This window comes from Filicampus tigris, chromosome 11 (genome assembly GCF_054856515.1).
Source record: "Filicampus tigris isolate MCC_2025a chromosome 11, RoL_Ftig_1.0, whole genome shotgun sequence".
Classification (NCBI taxonomy): domain Eukaryota; kingdom Metazoa; phylum Chordata; class Actinopteri; order Syngnathiformes; family Syngnathidae; genus Filicampus; species Filicampus tigris.
Window position 1 is genome coordinate 10,841,323 of NC_141227.1, and position 22,046 is coordinate 10,863,368.

At 39.4% G+C, this 22,046-nt stretch overlaps 1 protein-coding gene across 5 annotated transcripts in view; it reads left to right on the top strand.

The window, feature by feature from the left end:
* macrod2 (mono-ADP ribosylhydrolase 2) overlaps positions 1-22,046 on the top strand; it is a 392,053-nt gene that overhangs the window by 25,273 nt on the left and 344,734 nt on the right. The window lies entirely within an intron of this gene.

Consider the following 22,046-nt stretch of genomic DNA (forward strand, 5'->3'; position numbering starts at 1 on the left):
GCAGTCCTCACTCAGACATGAAGTGCTTTGGAAAGTGGATCATGGCGCAGATCAAAAACTTCTTTGCCATCACTGTGTGGACACTCACAGTATGCCTACATGAAGAACAGCACCAGTGATGCTGCCATCTCATCAGTGGTCCACACAGCCCTTACCCCCCTGGAAAGACGGAATTCGTATGTCCGTCTGCTCATCCTGGTTGCTAACCAAGAAGATGGTGCAGTTCTCCAAAGCCATCATCGAGTCCATCCTCGCCATGACCATGTGGAACACTGGTGCAGATGCTAGGGACAATAACAGACTGCAACGCACTGTGCCTGCTGCTGAGAAGGTGATCGGCTGTAAGATCCCATCCTTCCAGGACCTGTACATCTGCAGGACCCAAAGGCGTGCTTGTCCGATTATAGCTGACTCTAGTCACCCAGGACACAGCCTGTATGACTAGCTCCCCTCAGACAGGAGGCTAGGTTCCTTTCAGACCAGAACTTTCCGCCAAAGGAACAGCCGTTTCCTCTTGGCTATCTGAGTCATGAACACTAAATAATATGGTATCACTTCTATTCTGATGAATAGTTTCAGTCTGGCAGGTCATAACTGGTGCTTGACCTGTGTCTAAGGATAAATATGATATTAAAGAATGCCCTTTAAAATTTTCACACCTAAATATTTTTCAGTGTAATTGTTAACCTGGAGTGACTCTCAACCAAAAAAGGTTGTTGTATCCTAAAACTGCCCAATTTGGTTCATCGGATTATATGACTGATGGACATTAGTATAAATTATGCGGAATGCACAAAATGTATAAGGGCATTTTCTTAGCAGGTGTGCAATTGATTGTTTTTAAGTGAAGATAATTGATTGCGAGAAGAACATTTTTACTGCTCAGATGCAAGTTTAGCTCTATATTTATTTATTTATTTGCAAAGCAATTGTAGGAATCCTTTTTGGGATACATTTTGTTATACAAAGAGTATCATTTCCCCACACACACACTGTGAGCGGAGAAGTTCCTCAGCACAATGAGGGCGTCACCTGTGGCAGGGCTCTCCAGCACATGCATGGCCCCGAAAAACAGTCAGGAACTTTTAAACCATATGATGGTGGAGGGAGGCTACATTCTCATCCGTCAAGGTGAACACCTACATCCAGGCACTAAACTATGGGACAAAAAGTATACCCAGAACTGCCCCGCGCCTCTCATTGCAGGCAATTTTAGAGTGGAAGAAATTCCAACCCCTCTCAAGAGGATTGGTACCAGAGCCCAAGCTGTGTATCGCCAGAAGCCCGACTAAATCAAGATGGAACCTCTTGACGTATCCCCCCAGCTCAAGATCTTTCACAGTCAGAGAGATGACGATCCATATCCCTCGAGCTCGCTTCTGTGGCTCTGAGCCGCCGCTCAGCTCACAATGCACCCAAACCCCTTTCCCTCTCCGACAGTTGGTGAGCTCATGGGAAGGGGGACACACATTGTCTTTGGTATGTGCCCGGTCCTGTGGTTGCAGCCACCAGACGCTTGCCATCGAGCCCTACCCGGTGAGCCCTGTCCAGGCAAGGACAATGCGGTCCAGATATTTAATTCTTCATAGGGTGTATATATATATATATATATATATATATATATATATATATATATATATATATATATATATATATATATATATGAAAGTCGTGTCTGAGAAGGCATCAGGTTTGGGGCACAATTCAAATGTCACTTTTCAACATTTCTTCCAAATCCTTCTATTAATCATGAGCCCCATTTTATGAAATATTTAATGTGGATATAGTGCAAGTAGAGTAGGAGCTGAACTGTGTGGCTTTCCTTTTAGTGCTACTATCTAGTATTTACTGTCAAAGATTTAAAAGTCAGGGTTTTTGGTTTGAATGAGTGCTAATTAAATTTGAGTTGGCCGATAAGGATTTGAATTCAAATTTAGTATGAAGAATAGACTAAAAAGAAACCACAACAATGGAAAAAAAAAATGCTGGGTGCTATGGATGTACTTCTTACCCTGTTCGTGAACCTCTTGTCATTGCTTTCATATTCGCAGCTGTCCTGTGAAAAACACTTATCTCCAATTTTGGATACTTTTTTAATTTTCACTTTAATGTGATTTCTGTAACGCGCAAACATGAGTCAGGTAAAAATAAGAAAATGAAAAAAAATGGAGAAGTGTTTTTCACAATACAGCGAATATAGTACTTATCCTTATTGTAAATAGCAGCTTTAAAACGTTTTCGGCCTATTTTTGTTGTTGTTCTTCACCGTCTAACTGGTTAGCGCCATTGTAACCCTTTGCGACAGATGTGCCTTAAAAATGTATTTGTCAGATAGGTTGTCATGGAAACATTTCTCGCTTCTTTCTCTTTACCATAATGAGTTACAACTATCATTAAATTATTTTTCTGATATTTTTTAGCGCTGTAAATTCTTGGCTGTTTTGATGACTCTCCGCCCACAATTTCTTTACAAAAACACCTTTCCCTAGTGTCCTTAAAAATAGACATGCCTAAATGAACCTCATACCTTAAAATACCATGCTCCTCATGCAAAAGGAATTAAAGAGTAAATGCATTTACAATTTGCGGAATACACTTTCATTTTTCGTGCTCTGTTCACATAGTGTTCTCAACAGTTTTTACACATCTAGTAAAAGTGAATCAACATGCTTTTCTGCCAACATTGAAGATCCCGTCTGTTTTACTTTAAGTAAGCCTGCTTGTGAAGACAATCCGTCCATACAGCTTTGGTTTCAGCGCTTTGCTTGCTGAGAAATGTAAATCAGCAGTAATGGATAAGGACCCATCAAAGCACCTGCACATGTAATGTTAATGCTCTGCTTCACATAAGCTTGCATCTGAGAGGGTGAGTCTAAAGGCCATGAATAAATCACATGCTTTTCAGCAAAAAGATTTTTTGCTTTTTACATTTGCCGGGCTTTTTATTGCAAGAAGAGCAGAGTTGTTTTGGTTGATGCAAACTCCTTCCTCCACGTAAGCCGTAAAGTAGAGCCACAGTGTGTGGGTTGAGCTGGAACAGGTTACTCTTACCATCTGACATGAAAATGTTCCAGATCTGGCCTCAAGATTCCGGAGGGTAGCTGCCAAACACCATCATGATAAAAACAATATTTTTGATGCATTGAAAATTGCAATAATTTATATTCATACGCTATTTCAAACCTCACTACACACTGGTATTACATGGGGGGATGCAAATGATATGGAATAGATGGCTTAACTTAATATCTTCTGATATTTTAACTAGGTCCTTTTGTGGAATAGTAGTTTAGTAAACCAACAGAAATATGTGACTTTTACATCGTTAGACTTTCAGTTCAGTGCTCTTGTAGTCATTTCTTGTTTGTGAGGCAAATGTTGACAATCAAGTAATCGCAGCCCTTCTCAGTAATGTTTGCCATCATATTTAACTCCACTTGAAAGACCCACCTTTTCCGAATGCCTTTCAACCCACTGAGAGATGTACATTTTTTTTTCTAAATTTCATTCACGTTCTACTGCATGTTTTGTACCATCAGGGGGATATACAAGTCTGCTTTAGTGTAATGAGAGCGGTGGAATTAATGATCACTTGGTCAGTATTTTAGTAGTTAGTTCTCTAGTGTTTGATTCAATATGTAGTCTTGAACCCCAAATTTATTTACTGCCAGCAAACCAGTGGACTGTAGTGTATATGAATGCCAAGTATGATCAGACAGTCTGAGTGAGATTCACATCTTTAGTCTGTTTCTTACCTGAGGTTCTAAAGCCCCTTTGCCTCCTCTTTACCCAAAGGGCCGAGATAGCTCCTGTTTTCTGTAGACTACATGTTAACTCAGCCTTTCTGTTGGACAGAACTCAATTTCTTCCTCCACTGCCTCTAAACTGCATCATCAGAATAGGGTGCTCTAAAGCCCTCACATATCCCCCATTGGGCACATTTGAATGTGTGCCACTGTACAAAACCCCCACTCCCCTCGACTCATTCTGGCGCTTACGTTCCTGCTTAATATATTACATACACTAAGCTACCACTTTTCCCTGTTTTTTATTTTATTAGCCACACCTACACTTATCTTATGGGAAGCGTGTGTGTGTGTGTGTGTGTGTGTGTGTGTGTGTACACGTGTGTGTACTTGCATGTATTCTTGTGATTTTTATCTGAATCCATCCAATAATTGGATTACAATGTTCACTGTTACAGGAAGGAGACTGGCAAGCAACAGCAAAACAGGATGTCAAGCAACTGAGAAAAACGCTTTTGCAGGTGCCACTTTAGAGCCACAATGTCTCACTGGCCAGATGCCCGGGAAAACCCTAATTAACAATCATGCTTTGTTTGCCTCAAACTGACTCAAGTTGACTGCATCTTGATGAAATGTAAGAAGCTCATGTCATCACAGGTTGTGGCCAAACCCAAAGAATGAATCACTTTGGTTAATGCAAGCATTGATCAGGTTTAGCAAAATATAATAATATGATTCGCTATAGATGTGTACTACTACTTTAGCTTTGAAAAGGCTTTTTGTACCTCATTATTTATATTTTCTCAGCAATATGACTGGTTGTAATAAAGTTTGAAAACTTTAAATTACAATTTGATGGTGCAAGAAGGGTAACATGGTTATAACTAAAGCACTATCGTTTTTTTAGTCTCTGGGGTCTTGGTATTAGGTTTTCATTGCCTAAAATGACAAAAAAGCATATTTTGACATAAAATCACATTTTACAGGATTGAGTGTGAATTCAGTGCCCACAAGCAGGACAGTGAATATGTAGTATCTCACAAAAACAGTACACCGCTCACATTTTAAAATTAGTTTATTATAGGTTTTCATGGGACAATAAATGACACTTTGATACAATTTAAAGTAGTCAGTGCACAGCTTGTATAACAGCATAAAGGTATTGCCACCATAAACGAATTAAACCCACAGCCATTAATGGCTAAACCTCCGGTAGCAAAAGTGAGCTAACCCCTAAGTCAAAATGTCCAAGTTGGGCCCATTTGCCATTTTCCCTCCCTGATGTCATGTCACTTGTTAGTGTTTCAAAGTTTTAGGTGTGAAGAGTGATCAGGTGTGCAAAATTCGGTCTCCTCTCTCACACTTTCTCATAATGGTCACTGTAAGTTCAGTATGACACCTCATGGCAAAGAACACGTCTAAGAAAATGGACAAAAAGATTTGTTGTTCTACATAAAGATGGCCTAGGTTGTTTAAAAAAAAAAAAAAAAATCCCAGCAACCTAAGATTGAGTTACAGCAGGGTGACCAAGACTATGCAGCAGTTTAATAGGACAGGCTCCACTCAAGAGAAGTTGAATGCAAATCAACATAATATCCAGTGCTTGTCTCTGGAAAAGACAGAAAAGACTTGTGCATGCTGCCAGCATTGTTGCAGAGCTGGGGTCTGCCATCGAATCTGCCAGTGCTCAGACCATACGCCACACACTGCCTCATATTGGACTCCAGATAGAAGCCTCATTTAACGATGATGCAAATGGAAGGCCACAAACATCTTGCTAAAGACAGACGAAGGACGTACTACTTTATAGACCAAGATCAACTTATTTGGTTTAGATGTTGGCAGCGATCAGGCGAAGGGAACAAAGACAAGTGCGTCATGCTTTTTGTCATGGTGGTGGAGGATCCATGGTCTGCATGAAGGTTGCCAGCACTGTGGAGCTACATTTCATTGAGGGGAACCATGAATTCCAAGATGTACTGTGACATAAAGAAGTGGAGCATGATTCCCTCCTTCTGTAAATGGGGTCGCGGTACCGTATTCTATAATAATGACCCCATACACACCATCAAAATGACCACTACCTTGCTGAAGAAGCAGAAGCTAAAGCTGATGAACTGGCCAAGCATGTCTGCCACCAAGACCTTATTGAGCATTGTAGAGCGTCCTCTGTCTTCAGTGTCGTTCTTGAAAAGACAAGAAATACATTTACAACCGTTTTTCCCTTTTTTTCTTTGTTTTTGTTAAACCTCTAAGTCAAACAAATACTGCACCTTAGTATGAGCAATTGCCATGTCACATTACAACAAGCTGAAATGTAATCATCAGTCCGTCACTTAAGTCTGTCAGTTAGTCCGTCAGAAGTCTGTTGGTCCATCAGTCGGTCCCCCCAAAACGTAAGAAAAGCGGGCATCTGCCAGTGACTGATGACAATAAGACTGACAGATTAAAACCATCATTCGTCAGTCCGTCATTTTAAAAACGTGTCCAGTCATCGGTCCGAATACCCACCTCTGCTCAATGGTCTCCTCAATAACCACATTGTATCAGGATCCTTATTCTGTGATATCTATTCTTCCCCTTGATTTGGCCTGTTAGTCAACCCGCAGACCTTTATCCACTGGCATCTGGGTGCAGGCAGGAGAAAATGGGAGTATGGCCATAAAAGATTCAACTTAAAATAGTTTATTTGATTGTTTCTCCTTTGCGGATGAGCTTTTACAATGGGTCTGACCAGTTGAGTTCAGTCTGAATTAGCCTTAGCAGGAGGGAGTGATGGGGCACTGAGAGGGGCCTCAGCTAATCCCAGGATATTGAGTAGGATTCCTAGGATGAGGCTGCGCTCCTTTGCTTTCCCGAGTGTGACTGTGGGGACGGGGCACCCCCTTGGGCAGGGGGATGAAGGAAGAGGGGTGGATTTGGACTCCTCTTTTTTTTCCCCCTGCTCAGTCCCTATTGTAATAAGACTTTTCACAGTTTAGGGGAACGGTATCTGGGATTCTCTGCCCACTGAAGTGAGTCTTTTTTTGGAGGGGGTGGACAACCAGCCAGTGTTGGACTCTAAGGATTAGGCCCATTGGGATAATCAGGATCAGTTCACAGTGAACTCGAAGGGGGTCTTAGTCTACGTCCAGCAGAGATGGAGCGGGGGAGTCACTGCTCAGTGCCCAAGATGGCTTGTCCACATCCCCCTCTCACCCTGAGCACACCTGCCTTTCCCCCTTCTCTCCCATGCGTAACACACTGCAAGATCATGCCTAAAACTAAATCTGTTTATTTTAAAGCCATTTGCTAACTAAAGTTAGGCTCTGTGCTAATGAATTGATTATAATTCAGGAGAATAAGTTATCTAATTAAACTATAATTAGATCAAGTTGAATAGTGTGTGAGTGTGCAGTGTAAAAAGGGATGCTAGTTTTAACGTAGCGTAGTCACATCTGCTTTTCCTATTAGCCGGTTCTCTTCTCTATATTTTGTGACAAACCTTTGCCCAAACAAAAGCCCAGGAAATGGGTGTAACTGAAAGGCCGTCACTGTGCATCTACAATAAAGGGACTTTGACGCAAACGGATACCCCGATGGAGTAGCCATTCCCCCTTAATGTAACTTGCACATTTCTGTTCACACTGAAACCTGTAAATACCTCTTCATAAGCCTTCACCTTCCTGTAACTGTACGTGATTCACATCACATCGCCATCTGTGAGCTGGGAAACAGTCGATAAACTTATCTACAGTAAGATCCCCCACAAAGGCTGCTTGCTTTTTGCTGTTACTATGACACCATCCGAACAACTGCAAGTATGTGTTTGGCTGGTGTGCAACTTCAGCACGTGCGCCGACAGAACTGGTCGCAGCACAAAGGGCAACAAATAAGGGCTTTCATATCTTCACTAGCCCTCTTCTTTTGAACAGTTGAGGGATTGAATGGAAAGCAGTGTTTTTGTGTGTGCGTGTTAGCTGAGTAACATAGGACAAGTAGTGTTGGGAAATATGTTTGTGTGAAAATTCTTTACATTGGCTACGTATTTATTTGAGAACAATTTAAACCGTCTGCTGCATGTTGGGTGAATGTGTTGGAATATGATTTTTATTGCATATAAAATATACAAATACATTGGAGTTTTGTAACATAACGGTAAATTGCGGTTGACTATTACTCACTTTGCACTCACACTGTAAATGCAGCTGTCACATGACTGTACCCTTTGTGTATCTTTCATCTCTCCACATTAATTTCTTCCACAAATTACCTCATAGTACATATACAGTCCTTATGCATATTGTTAAACATTGCAAAGAAGGAACAAAAAAAAACATTTTTAATTTGTTAAACAGGATATATGATCACATGCCATGACTGTAATTTGATCTTGCTCTTCAAATGCAGCCGGGCCTACCTTCTATAACTCTACGCCAGTAGAATATGTCATTTAATTATTCCTCAATTAAATTACATATTCTACTTTGTGTCATATTACTCTGCTACACAAGAAAGCATGATTTCCCTCCCATGTGAAATTACATTCATTGCATTTTTTCAAGTATCCATGTAATATTTCTCTGCAATAGTATGGCATATGATGCACATCTTCCAGGAAAAGTAACATCTGTTTATCATTTAGTGTTGATGCGAATGTGATTTAAAGCTACATTTGTACCAGGTGCATTACGCTGCAGCTTTATTAATGGGATTCATCTCATTGGAATGCCCTGTTAACTAAACAATGCAGGAGCTTGCTTTAACAATCACTCATCTTTGAGACGCAACAATTGATCACCAATTCAACTGATAACTGTTGAAAATTGAATTTCCATAACTAACATTGTCTGCTAACCGCAATGCCGATGAGATGGCCATCCGGATTAATGATAATGGGGGGCTAAGATGGTTTCGGAGACGGTCTGTGAATTTGATTATCTCCAAACGGCTGTGGAGACAACGAGCAGCCAGTCAGACTCTTATGTGAAAGTACTTAATGAAAACCCTGCTTGAAAGGTAATTGGGAAATGTTTGTCTGGCTGCGTGCTTCTTAGGTTTTACTGTACGTACCCTTTAAACACCTTCACTCTTGCCTACTCACACTACAACACGCTAGAATGGGGGGTGGGGAGTTGTGAAAGGTTCAAGAGTGACCTAGCGCTTACAAGAGAAATGTTGCATTTTCTGTTGGGGGGGTTAAGTCACACAATGAGGTGGCTATTATAGACTATTTGCTAATTAAAACATGTTTTCTCATTTGGTTTATAATTTTTTAACATCTAAAATCCATACACAAATCAAGTCACTTTTCTTGTGTCATTGACAGAGCACAACCCACTCTGACCAACATTTGTCATCTTCCTATTAATTCTCTTCATAATGTTGGTTGCAATGCCCTATACAGGTATATGTATAACTTACAGAAAGGAATACATTAAAATACATTTTAAATGTATGTTTTGAAACGTTTATTTTTTTTTCATGAGCATTATAAGACTTTGAAAGTAAAACACAAATTTGCCAAAGTACAAAGTTCTTATCCAAGACCAGAACAGTTCAATTGCTTTTTAACTAAAATCAGATGCAAAATCTTCGTGTTATATGGTAGCGCTAGGGAGAGAAACTTAGCTTTTGAAAATAGGTTTAAAAATTGAATTTGTTTTTAAAAAAACAAGTGAATTATCATTCCTGTTAAAACACTGAAATACACCTGTGTTCTAAAATGCAGGATGTACATTTGTATGAGTGTCACATGCATTCATGAATGACTGTATGATGGGTTTTTTCCCCTCTGTGTGCTCTATACAATAGTTTATGACCCTTCACCAGTGAAGTGTACATAAATTTACTGTGACCGGACAAAGAAAGACATTACTCCCACAACTGACTTTACACTCTGACTCTGTGTGATGTACACTATATATTACATACTATTTATGCAACATCCTTGATTTGTTAACATTTGATATGGTATAATTGGATAACACAGCATAACAACATTTATATTAAAGCCCTAGCAGGGAATCAAGTTTCCTCAGAAAATAAATAAATAAGGAAAGGTAGCATATTGCTGAACTTAATGCTGGCAAAATATAATGTGAATTTGAGCAGTCCATCTTCAATGCCATTGCACTGCTTCTGTTGCTGCCCGTGCTCTTTTGAAAAGGGAATCACATGTTTGTGATTGTATTTGAAAATGCCCGAAAGCTCATGGAATTGTTTTCCTTTAATTTCTTACTATTTATTATGCATCATCGTTTTGCCAAGTGCTACATTTAAAATCCTTGCTTAGTGAGAATTGCCGGCTTGCATCATAATGAGATTTGCTTCAGTACATTAGGGATATGGATACTTCTTAAACAAATTCGAATGCGACAGCAACCCTCATACAATTTCTCTCATTTTTCACCACATTTTATACATAAAACTGTTGCACTTTGTGGCATGGTTTGACAAATCTTTGTTTTGCTCACCATACAGTAGTGTGAAAATGTTTTTCCCCCTTCCTGTTTTCTTATTTTTTGTCATGCTTATGTTTCCCATCATTAAACAAATTTAAATATTTGTCAAAAACAAAACGAATAAAAGCACAAACTGATTTTTTTTTTTTAAATGGAGTCTGTGTTATTATTAAGAGAGAATGATATCCAAACCTACATGGCCTTGTGTGAAAAAATTGAGTGCCTCATCAACCTAATAACTGGCTGGGGTGCCCTCAGCAGCTACAATCAAAATCAAGTGTTTGTAGTAACATGCATGATTTTCTTACAGCCTTGTGGAGAAATTTTGGCCCACTCATATTTGCAGAATTGCTGTAATTTAAGATTTTCGATCTTGAATGGTCTTTTAAAGTTTATTCCATATAATTGAAATCAGATTCAAGTCTGTGCCTCGACTAGACCACTCCAAAACATTAATTTATTTGATTTTTTTTTATTTTTTATTGTCAAGATATTCGGACTTGCTGATGTGTTTTCGATCGTTGTTGTGATGCATAACCCAAATCTGCATAACCACTGGTGCACGGACGATTTAAAAAAAAAAAAAAAAGCTGAGACTTAGATTTGGAAAGTTTGCACCCTGTCTAGTTTTCCAAAAAGTTCGTTTTAAAAATTACTTGGATAATGAATCATAATTGTATTAAATGGATATCTAAAACTCATTCGACACATTGTCGAATTCTCGAGGCCTCATAACATCTTTGCAACCCAAAATAGACTCAATAATTCATGCCAGCCACTGCAAGAAGAATCCAAACACAGAACAAGAGTTGCCTGTTCCACACATATTAGATAGCCTTCTTGGAACTAGGTTTCTTGAAAGACTGGGACCGAGCCGAGCACTTTCACCTCACTCCATTTTCCAAAACAAAGTCACATGGTTCTGTGCCAGTGGCTCTGTGCTGCCCTTGTCTTAGATTGACAGACCCCCGTCTACCAACCCCCTGCACCTCCTGTTTGTGTTCCTGTGGTCAGACTGTTTCTCGCTCCTCTCCTGCTTCAGTCTGGCTCAGACAAATTAACTTTAATTCGTATTTTTACTCTCCTACAGTGTTGTGCACCGTCTGAATATGTTCATTGTGTCGATTAAAAGGGCATCACCCAATAAAGTCAGTGAATAGCCCATGTTAATTAATATCAGGGGTTTATGGTGTGTGGTATGGTCTTGGCATAGTTCTTTGTACTTGATAATCATTTGGCTATGCCATGTTAGTTTCGTTTTGGAGGCCGAGAGCAATGACACTTGTCCACCAAAATTAAGTCCAATATTGAAATTATAGCATTGAGTATGCAGGTATTATGATCCTATTCAATTAGAGTATTGTCACCTTTATTTGGGCACACACAATTGCTGAATGCCATCAACACGCGAGGCTGCAAATGAATTAGAATTAATAATAATGTGCGTTAACTGTGTCAATGTGCGTGTTTTGTACTGATTTGTCCATGTGCGTGTGGCTTGACACATTGTGTAGCCTAAGGCCTGCCACACAGGGCATGATATTTCTGAACCTGATTGGACCGGACCATCGCAAAGAATACAATTTGGCCACTCACGCTGCCCATTGGGTGATATAATGTGTAGACTCCCTGTGATCTGAACTGTTCCGGCCTGTATCACGTTTTGAGGTTCCCCATACAATACATTGCATTGGCCCCCTTTTTTTTTTTTTTTTTTTAAAGCTGTCAGTCAAGGAACACACAGGTTGCTTCAGAAAGAGGACATGAGCAATAATCATGATGGAAGTCTGCATATATTGAAAAGTAAGACTTGCTCCCGTTCAATTGAATGGACCGGCGAGGCTTGGACAGTTCGTACAGTTTTACCACGATCTTAGCTATTTTATCCGCATATGAAATTGTGAATGTGGTTAACTAATGTTGTAAAACACAATGTGTTGTGTATATGCTATATTTCCATGGCTTGACGCTGTACGGATGTATTTCCCTCTCTTGGCTTTAGCTGTTGAGCAACCCCAAACTTGAAAGGTGGTGTGTGGTTGGGCGGCCTGAGCTGCTCATGCAGTGAGTGTGGAAAGTCCACATGACTGATATTGTCCTAATTTTCAATATTATTATTATTATGTCGAATGTTCATATGTAGATGATATGATAATGATCTATTGCCCAGCTGTACATGATGCTATTAAAATACCACCACGGAGTATGAAAGAACCACTTTAACAGTAAAGTCAAAGCACATGCGCCTTCGTACAAAAGAGGCATTTGCTGTAGAGATTCCTTGTCTCTCTCATCTCATGGCAGCTGAGTGAAGAGTCTTGCTCCTTTTCAGCCTCTGCGATCTGCTACATAACCTGGTAATTACTGGTACTTAAATGAAGGACCTCAAATGAAGCCCATTGTCTTACTCTAGTATCCAGCCAATACTACACAGACATTAGTGCTACTGAATGGCAGTCTTTCCCATCCTTACCACATGCTCTACAATATTCATGTAGTTTAGTGAGTGGAGTGGCTCCCAATGGTGTTATGCCCCTTAGCATTCAAAAAAGAATAACCATTATCTATCCACCAATGCACTGATTTAATGAAAACAAGTGACAGTTTTATTCATAATAAATTCAGGCATCCAATGTATGGTAGCTAATAGGTCCAAAGGTATATTTCATCTTTCTTGTGACGTGCATATTGCCGTAAACAAGTGTATAACATTGTGGTTCACGTCCAAAATCGAGTCCTGACTCTCTTAAATTGGGGCTTTTTAAAATAAGTTGCTGATATAAATTGCACGATATTTTCATGTTCAGGAGTTTGCATGTTCTCCCCGTGCCTGTGTGGGTTTTCTCCGGGTACTCCGGTTTCCTCCCACATTCCAAAAACATGCATGGTAAGTTGATTGGACTCTCTAAATTGCCCCTAGGTGTGATTGTGAGTGCGGATGTTTGTCTTTATGTGCCCTGCGACCAATTCAGGGTGTCCCCCGCCTACTGCCTGAAGACAGCTGGGATAGGCTCCAGCACGCCCCGCGACCCTTGTGAGGATAAGCGGTATCGATAATGGATGGATGTATGGATGGATTTTACACACACTTAGCAGGTCAACACCCAAATGTAAAAAATCCCAAAATTACAAAAAGGTTCTCTAATTTAGATTTTTCATTTACAATTCCATCCATGGGGCATTATGACACCATTCACCTTCACAGTCTTTAGTATTCTAGCTGGACTTTGGTAAGCATGGATAGGCAAGCCCGCAATTAATGTCGCTGCCAGTGTGTGTAATCACCCACCATGCGGCATGAAACAATGGAGAGCACAAAGGTTTCAATTAATCATCCTCATAGAGAATTTGCATTTGTCAAGGATTTCTTGAGATGGGTCAAATCTACATATGACCAAAACCTGCTTGCTATGAATGTGTATCAAAATGACAAATCTCTTAATGCCAATTATGATAATTTATCTTCTACGGTGTGTCAAATCGTCATTAAAGCTGATCATATTAACTACAGGATAAGCTTCGAGACTATAAATTTAAGAGACCACCAAACCATATCATTTTTTTCTTTATATGGAGGAGGCTGTAAAATGCACAAAGTTAGTATTTGGTTTTATTGTACACATTAAAAAAAAAAAAAAAATCATAGAGCCCATATTCTCTCCTTTCTATCGCTGTATGGACTTGATTTGTGATGACAGACGGTAGCTTTGTGTGGTTAGGGAGTTGGTGACTGAGTGACCTCCGAAGGAGCACCTGTCCAAGAATGGACCTGCTGCTCGCTGCGTTGTGCTGGCGGGTGCGTTTGGCATTAACCTCACTGTTGTGTTCGGCGATCCTCACTAGCCCCTCACCCCAGCCGTAAGACATACATAGCCTGCCAGTTCCAATCTGTCATCGGGGGATTAATTAAAATGCTACACAGCAAAGGTACGGGATCCCTTTGGGGCTGTGGTATATACATGAATGACATGCTCATGTGTACAAGCCCACACAGAGAGCCTTGTCTGACATAGCACGTTGTTGTTGTCACCTCAGGGGACTTACAGCATGTGAATAAATTCTCTATTGGAGGGACAGCTTTCACATCATTCCTTGTATATGTTGTGCTGTACAAAAATGAAAATTTTGTGCTTGCTATTTCAAGGAGGTTATTTTGTCCGCATTCATGGCCATATGGGCTGATATACATTTGCGTAGTGCTTCTTGCTGTGACAAAGCTGTCATCAAAGTTTCAAATGGTCACTGTCATTGTTGAATTAAATCAATGCCTGTCTGAAAAGGCATGCATTCATATGAAAGGACTTAAATAAATTGAGGGACAGGGTTACTCATTTAGCCCAGACCCTCTGATGCCCTGGCAGAGACAATAGCCATGAGCAAGGGATGCTAAATTAATTCTCTTGTCCTGTGCGCTGTCCCTGGATATCAACATAATTTGATTAGTGACCGGGTAACATGAATGTGCAGGACCTCTCTCCATTCAAGTCCAATGGGGCTCCGGGGGTGAGAGTCCATGTTACAGGGCTCAACCCCCTTCCATTGCAACTCTGCCCCCTTGTCATGTATACACCCAACCAGACGACTGTGTGATTAATGACTCAGCTTGTGGTGTCATTGACAACTTCGGGAGACTTTACACAAAAGGCACTAATCGTGTCACATCGGCGCTACTTTTCTGGGAACATGTGGCTGTACGCTACTAGCCTACAACCTGTAGGGACATGTGTAAGACTGATACATGCATTGATAGAATGTATAACACTTTGTAGTGGCTGAGCTTTATTATTTTGAAAAAGAAAATATAGCTTAAGTTCATTATTTCATTCAAATCGAATTCCCTGCAAAGCCTTTTAGGTGGGCTCTGCATCAAATGCAGTCAAAGCCGTCTAATAGTTGCATAATTTGCTCAATGTGCCTTTCCTGGCATCTCCTTATTGCATTACCACATTATGTTCACGTTTATCTTCTCTGTCAATTAGGTCTCTTGCCAGTGTCATCTATGAAAATTGAAGGGAAAAGTGCCCGCCCAACATTTCCTGAACTGGAAAAGCTCTATTATGAACCCCCCCCCCCCCCCCTTCACACACACGCATACACACACAGTCTTTTAGATTTAGCGTTTCAAACAATAAAGATATAATTTTAGTTTATTCTTCTGGTTGAAATATATTTTTTGCCAAATTGTGATCCTCCGTGTCAGAGTTATCAGGAGTTGAAAGGATTTGATTTGTATCTGGTCTGTTCTGGTTGTCATAGAACAGCCACAAGTCCGATTTGCCCTGAGGCTGAATTCATCTGGCTAAATGAGAATGTTCACTAGCATATCTTATTGCTTTCTTCACCCGTATCTTCCTTATCAATCTGCCGTTTTAAAAATTCAGAATTACGTCAAGTTAGAATGACCAGAGTCACCTTCTTACCTTTGCTGCCATTGTTCATACAGTTCACTATAGTGAATATAATGCATGACTTAAAGTGAGAAAAATCTAATTTCCTGAAATGTATGCACCCCCCCTCCACCCGAACCCTACTGCCACCCCTCCCGGGTAATTGGTACAGTAACGATTGCTAGTACCAGAAGACGGTAATAATCGGTACTCAATGGTAACAATTTTCGGTACTTTGGTGTCTGTTGTAATAAATGTTAATCTGTATATCAGTCACATGTCAATTTTTAACAATTTAACATTTATTTTTAATACTATTTTTCTAATACATAAATTGGGTTCTTCTACCCCCCCAAAAAAAAAAATCATGAAACAATGTCCATACACCAAATTGTCAATATTTCAAGTACAGCACATATACAGTGTACAGTGGTGCAGTATTCATAAATGTCCATACACCAAATTGTCAATATTTCAAGTACAGCACATATACAGTGTACAGTGGTGCAGTATTCATACATTTGGACATTGTTTCATGATTTTTTTTTTTTTGGGGGGGGGTGTGGATCTAGTTGACAAACTGGAATTATATACTGTACCTTTTGCAATTGCCTCTGGCAGTTAATGTTTGATTTTTTTTTTTTTTTTTTTTTTTTCTTGAATGCAAATTGTATAACAGCTGTAATTTGTTTACAATAAAGCATGATCTTTAAGGAGATGATGCATTTTCAATAATCCTTGCTCTTTATTCATGTCCATGCTATTACTATATTCTTAAATTCTCATGTTTCATGTGATCTTATAATTGCTTCAGTACAGTATATTGTCAGGGCAAAAAGGGTATTACTGTATTACTAAGGATCCCAAGAAAAAAGTGGATAGCTGGATGCAGGGACATTGCCAGATGTTAGTTTAAGCCGAGTGTTGTGTGCCATAGTATTTATAGACACACACATCATTTTTACTTTTAAACAGCACAAGCTTAGGATTACAGTGGCTTAGATCATTTGACCCCTCAATGGTCTGAGTACATCACTGAGTTGAAATGAATTCATTACACTCCTATTCAAAAGTTTAAGTATTCATTCTTCACCTCATTCCTCATCCCTTCCTTTCTGGGTTCTTGGCTTCAAGAAGTTGCCTTTCTCTGTAGACCCCGTCCCATTTAGCTCCCCTCAATGGGAAAGGAAATGACTTGTGGGAGCAGATTCTTCTCACACAGAGATTGTAATCGTGTGACTGCGTGTCACAGGCGCACCAGTGACTCCAGGTTTTAATTAATCCTACATACCACCACCACCCCTACCATCACCCCTGACCGTTCTTCCTCTCCCACAAAGTTTCTCTGAAGATTTTCTTTCCATTTGTGTGACTCCATTCAAGTGAATTCTCCCAACCTGCTTGAAGTGTGGTGTCCATAATTTTCATGGTGCCTGGGATCACACCGCCATCACTTATCTACGCCCTGGAGTGTGAGGCGGCCCACTAACTGTGTTAATATGCTGTAAACTCTCCACTGCCTGTGCCACTAACTGTCTTCAAGAGATGTTAACCAAACTCAAGCTTGTAGACTGTGAGAGCAATTCACAGTTTACAAGGACTCACCTAGGCTCACTTTTCAGTTGTTTTTTTTTTTATCTTCCTTGGATTTATGCTGAATTTGGCAATAGATTGATTAGAGTTCCCATTGGTTTATATCTTCATAATCGGGCTGCCAAGATTAGTCGACTAGTCACGACGATGTCGATGATCAAAATCATCAACTGAGTCGTTTATTAATATTTAATTGGCACCTTTTCTGTCAAATCTGCCTTGTCTCACACTTTTCCCACTGGCTGTAAACCTTGGCTGTAACGCACATGCGCAGTAGTTTTAAATCCGTGATGTAAACAGGTTATGCGGTGTCATGGCTAACAGTGTTAGCAACAGAGTCCAAAAGTTCAGGTACATTTCGCCACAAATACGTAATACAATGCAAACCTCCCTTTCACGGCCGCACGGTGGTGATAAACAAGCATCTAAAAAGGAAGCACATTGTGGCTGATGTCCAATTTATTTCTGACATGGGGACAGTCTTGTCTGGAAGCTTGCATTAGCACAACAGGCTACCGTGCCCGTTTTGTAACACAATGTCCTGTTTGTTATGCTAACATATTGTTGTGTCTACTATTGATTATAGTGGAATTAGTCAGTGAAATCATTTTTATTAACAACCCAAGAACAGTTTTTTGTATACCCGTGCTTGACATCGAACAGGCGCTCCCTCACAGTCACTCACAACTATGCACAGAATGTTGCATTTATGAACTCAGACTTAGCAGCAGTCAAAGTAACACAACATGACATATTTGCCACAAGCTCTCAACAGCAACACACAACAATAAAACACATAACCTTAGTAGTTTGTTACAATATGCTAATTAACGGTGCAAAAATGTTACTCCTATTTTTTTTTTTCCCCATTACAGGTGCATACCACATTTTGATTGTGTAGATCAAATTATGCATACCAGTGAAGCAAAACAAAAGGTTTTGGATAAAGGTTAAATCCAAAATGAATAAAATAAAATAAAATAAAACAAGTGTTTATTTTAGTTTCATTTAGCACAGTGCATTTTCCTAATTTGCTCATCTGACTTCACTACCTTCTACATTAATCAAAGCCTTTCTTTTTGTATTCATAGATATTTTCGTAGTAGTAGTGCAACTCTGCGTAGTGTATAGTTTTTTGTTCCATTTTGAAAATGCATGATACATTTGCAGCTAATAATTTTAAGGCCACATTATCACCTTCAATTTAAGTTACGCCATTTATAAACATGTCCGGAATTCTGGTACTATCGTCTTAATTGTTTATTAATTAGGACATACCTTAGAGAATTCAAGCTGTAAGATAATGGTTATATAAGAGCGGTTGCTTGCTGGTGCAATACGCCACGATTTACATATGAGCTGATTAGTTGAGTAATTGAGACTCCTGTTGGTGATTAGTAAGTATATTGAAACCTTGTTCCTCAAGATTCTAACTGCTTTTCAGAATGTCATCGTTTGTATCATATGATAATGAATGTTTTTCTTTTTTTATCAAATTGTCTTTCATTATACCACCCCGTGTTGTGAAAATAGTGGCAATGTTGTTTACACAAATCCTTGGGGTTGTTTTTTATCTTTTTATTTTATTTTTTATAGTTGCCTGTTTTGTTGTAAGAGAGGGTTGTATCCCAGTAGTGCAACTATGATGATGTTTAGAATTATTTGAATTGATAACTTATGTTGATTGAATTAGCTTCTCTGTGATAATCATAGAACAGTAGGAAAAACAAGGTATTGGATGTACCTTAATCCTTCCTCTGCGCCGGTAATCGGGGAGTTGTATTTGCAATACAAAAAGACGCTGTCGTTATGAAATGTGCAGTACTTTGAGAGTTGCCTACTATTGCAACATTTGCACAAACATCAATCTTCAGACTTGTGTGGAGTGCCTTGTTGGTCTTTATGCTTCTGTTTTTAGGTCACACTATCTTCATACTCCATAAAGCTAATGGAAGAAATCGCTCTTGAGCTGGAGATCAAACGTCTCTGTATATTGTAATAATATAGTTATACACCATTTAATTTATTTAAACCCATCTTTTTACTGCAAATTTACTTGGCAGACAGTGTCGTTTTTGTGGTTAGCTTGCCATGTTTTCTTTAATTATCAGCTATCAGTGTTTTGTTTATTTTAGTGTTTGTATAAATGGAGCCACCTTGGTATGCGGATCCTACACCAGTATTTAAAGATGCTGAACACAAATGAGAGGAAGAGATTGAAGAGGTGCCTTGGCCTCCCACTGCTGAGATGTAGATCTACTCTGAGGAGTAGTTGAGAGTTTGGACCCCTCAAACCTTTAGCAATGAAACAAATGTTCCACTCCATCAGAAATGGAGGCAGAATGAGATGCAAGGTCGATTAAGATGTGAGGGGGATGTGGTGGTGATCTCATAAAGGGCATCGGAAGATGTATGGCCTTTTACAGGATCATTTAAACCACTTAATGGGGGACAGAAATTAATGGTTTCTATTGAGTAGAGTCAATTATATGGATATTTTCATAAAATATCGTGTATACTTCATAGTGTAATAGATTATGAATCCACCTCCTTGCTTTTGTTTTTGATAGTTTGCTTTAAATGAGAGTGGCTCTTGTATTTCAGAGTGCAATCTGTCTTCTTCATAAAGTGCTTTAAATGTGCAGAGTTTTCTTCCTTTACAGAGGCACAGTCTTCATAGTGACGGCTCTTGTTAATTAGTATTAATGTCAAATAATTTACAGTTGCAATGGATGTATGTGGGGGCCTTGTGCTCTCAAGCATAAAATTGGATTCATTATGATGACGGAGGTTCTGCTTAGGTTTTTTTGGCCCTGTGGTTTCAGGTCACTGGGTAAAGTGATGGAGAGCCTTCTGGCTTTAGGGAAGGGGCGGGGCAAGCTGGTCAGAGCCAGAGAAGAGAGGACAAGTCCTCGACACAGTAACACATCACTCACTGGCATCTCTCAATGGCCACTCTGTTCTTTTACTGCTAGGTCTGGTGACTAAGAGTGACAAAGTCCAGTTTCAATCTTGAGAGGATGTATGATGGTGGGAGGAGACGTTGTTTGTCTTGATCATTTGTGTAAACAAGGTGCACCTATGAAGAAGTTATCTTTTATTTTTGACACATCAAATATTTGTCACTCACATATGCAAACTGTACTGTTTGAGGTTTTTATCACAATGTTGTCTTTAAATTGTAAACCTAATCTCTAATAAACCATGGGATCACTTTGGTTGTTTGGAAGATGTCTCCCCATCACTAAATATGTCAGTTTGCCAGCATATTGCAGTAGTATTGTGATTATAACTTTCGGTAAATGTGCATGTGACCAATGTGATGTTCAGTATGTTTAGGTGTACCAAACAAAACATTTGAGACGTGTTTTACAGCCCTAAAATTGCGGATTTCCGTGAGGCAAGCTGGATTGACCAGTCATCCACTCAATTTTGCATATAATATTGCATTCTTGTCCGATGAAGCCAGTTGTTTTGATACTATCTGTTTAGCTTCATGAGTTAAAAAGTATGCAGTATCATGTCATGATTCTTAATGTGGATCATGGCTACCCTGGTAATTTTCTTGTCAGATCCTGACTGATAGCCTTTATTTGTTTCTTGAGGTCCTGTGAGTTCACTCCGATAGCTCTTATAAAGGTAACAGGCTCTCACAGCCTGAACTTACTGTATGTTATTAGTACTATTGGAGAACAACCAGTGCTATTGGTCACGGAGGGGTCATGCAGTGATGCTTTGATACCAGCATCTATAGGAATGCAAATGTGACCGTCTGCCTTGACCAGCACCTTGCAAAATGAATAGTAGCACCCTGGTGCAAACACCACAGCTGCACCATTAGTGCTGATCATTCGGTACATAAAAGCCAAACTGTTGTCTGCACTGTGTCACACACGAGGAGACAAATGCATGTCACATTTTGTTTTGTCTCCAGCCTTGTCTGGCCTCAGATGGCATGGGAGTGATTTAAGGAATTGTTTAAAGTGACTGATCAGATCAGGTCATGGGTCACCAATGATAAGTGAGGTCACACGGGGTGATCATCAGTCTGGTTCATCAATTTTGCTTCATGCGCGTTCATGCAAGTTACACAAAGCTGCTCCTTTCACCGTTTGTCTTATTTGTCGTTTATCACAAAGCGGTAGGAATTTGCCAGAGTGGTTTGCTCATTTTCAGAGCATTGAGGTTGCTGGCATATATTTGTCAAACCCATCTAAATTATTTACTCAAACAAAAAGACCCATTAATAACAGATGAAAGAGTATTGTTCAAGCTAATGGAATTGTTGGTCTTAAGATGCTCTTAATAAGAAGATGGGCTATTAAGTGTGAGAGACATGTTACAGTTTTCAGTATAAGTGAAAACAAAAATAATCTTAAAATTTTTAGAATTAATTCATTTATTTCTTTTTACAAATGTTTTTTGTAGAATATTGTTAGTTTTTACAACAACACAGTAAAGTTAGATGCTTGACAAGGAAAAAAAAATACCCATTGCCATCATTCATATAGAACCCTATTAAAATTAAAATGGTCGGGCCAAGTATACACAACTTTTCATCAATAAAGTTACTTCACAAACATTTTCATAACATAAAGTACTTTAGAGTAGGGGTCACCAACATGGTGCACCGGGTAGCCACCATAGACCACATGAGTAGCCTGCAGGCCTTTTTCTGAAAATTGTTTTTTTGTTGTTGTTGCTGTTGTGTTTTGAATTACCCTTGCATTGGGGCAAATTTGGAAATTACGCTATCATAAGATAAATTAAATGTCTCAGACATTTTCAATTTACTATTACAACATCAATAAATAAAAACAAAAAAACAGCAATATGCCAGCGAAAAAATGTTTTTTGTATGTAGCTTGTTAGTCACA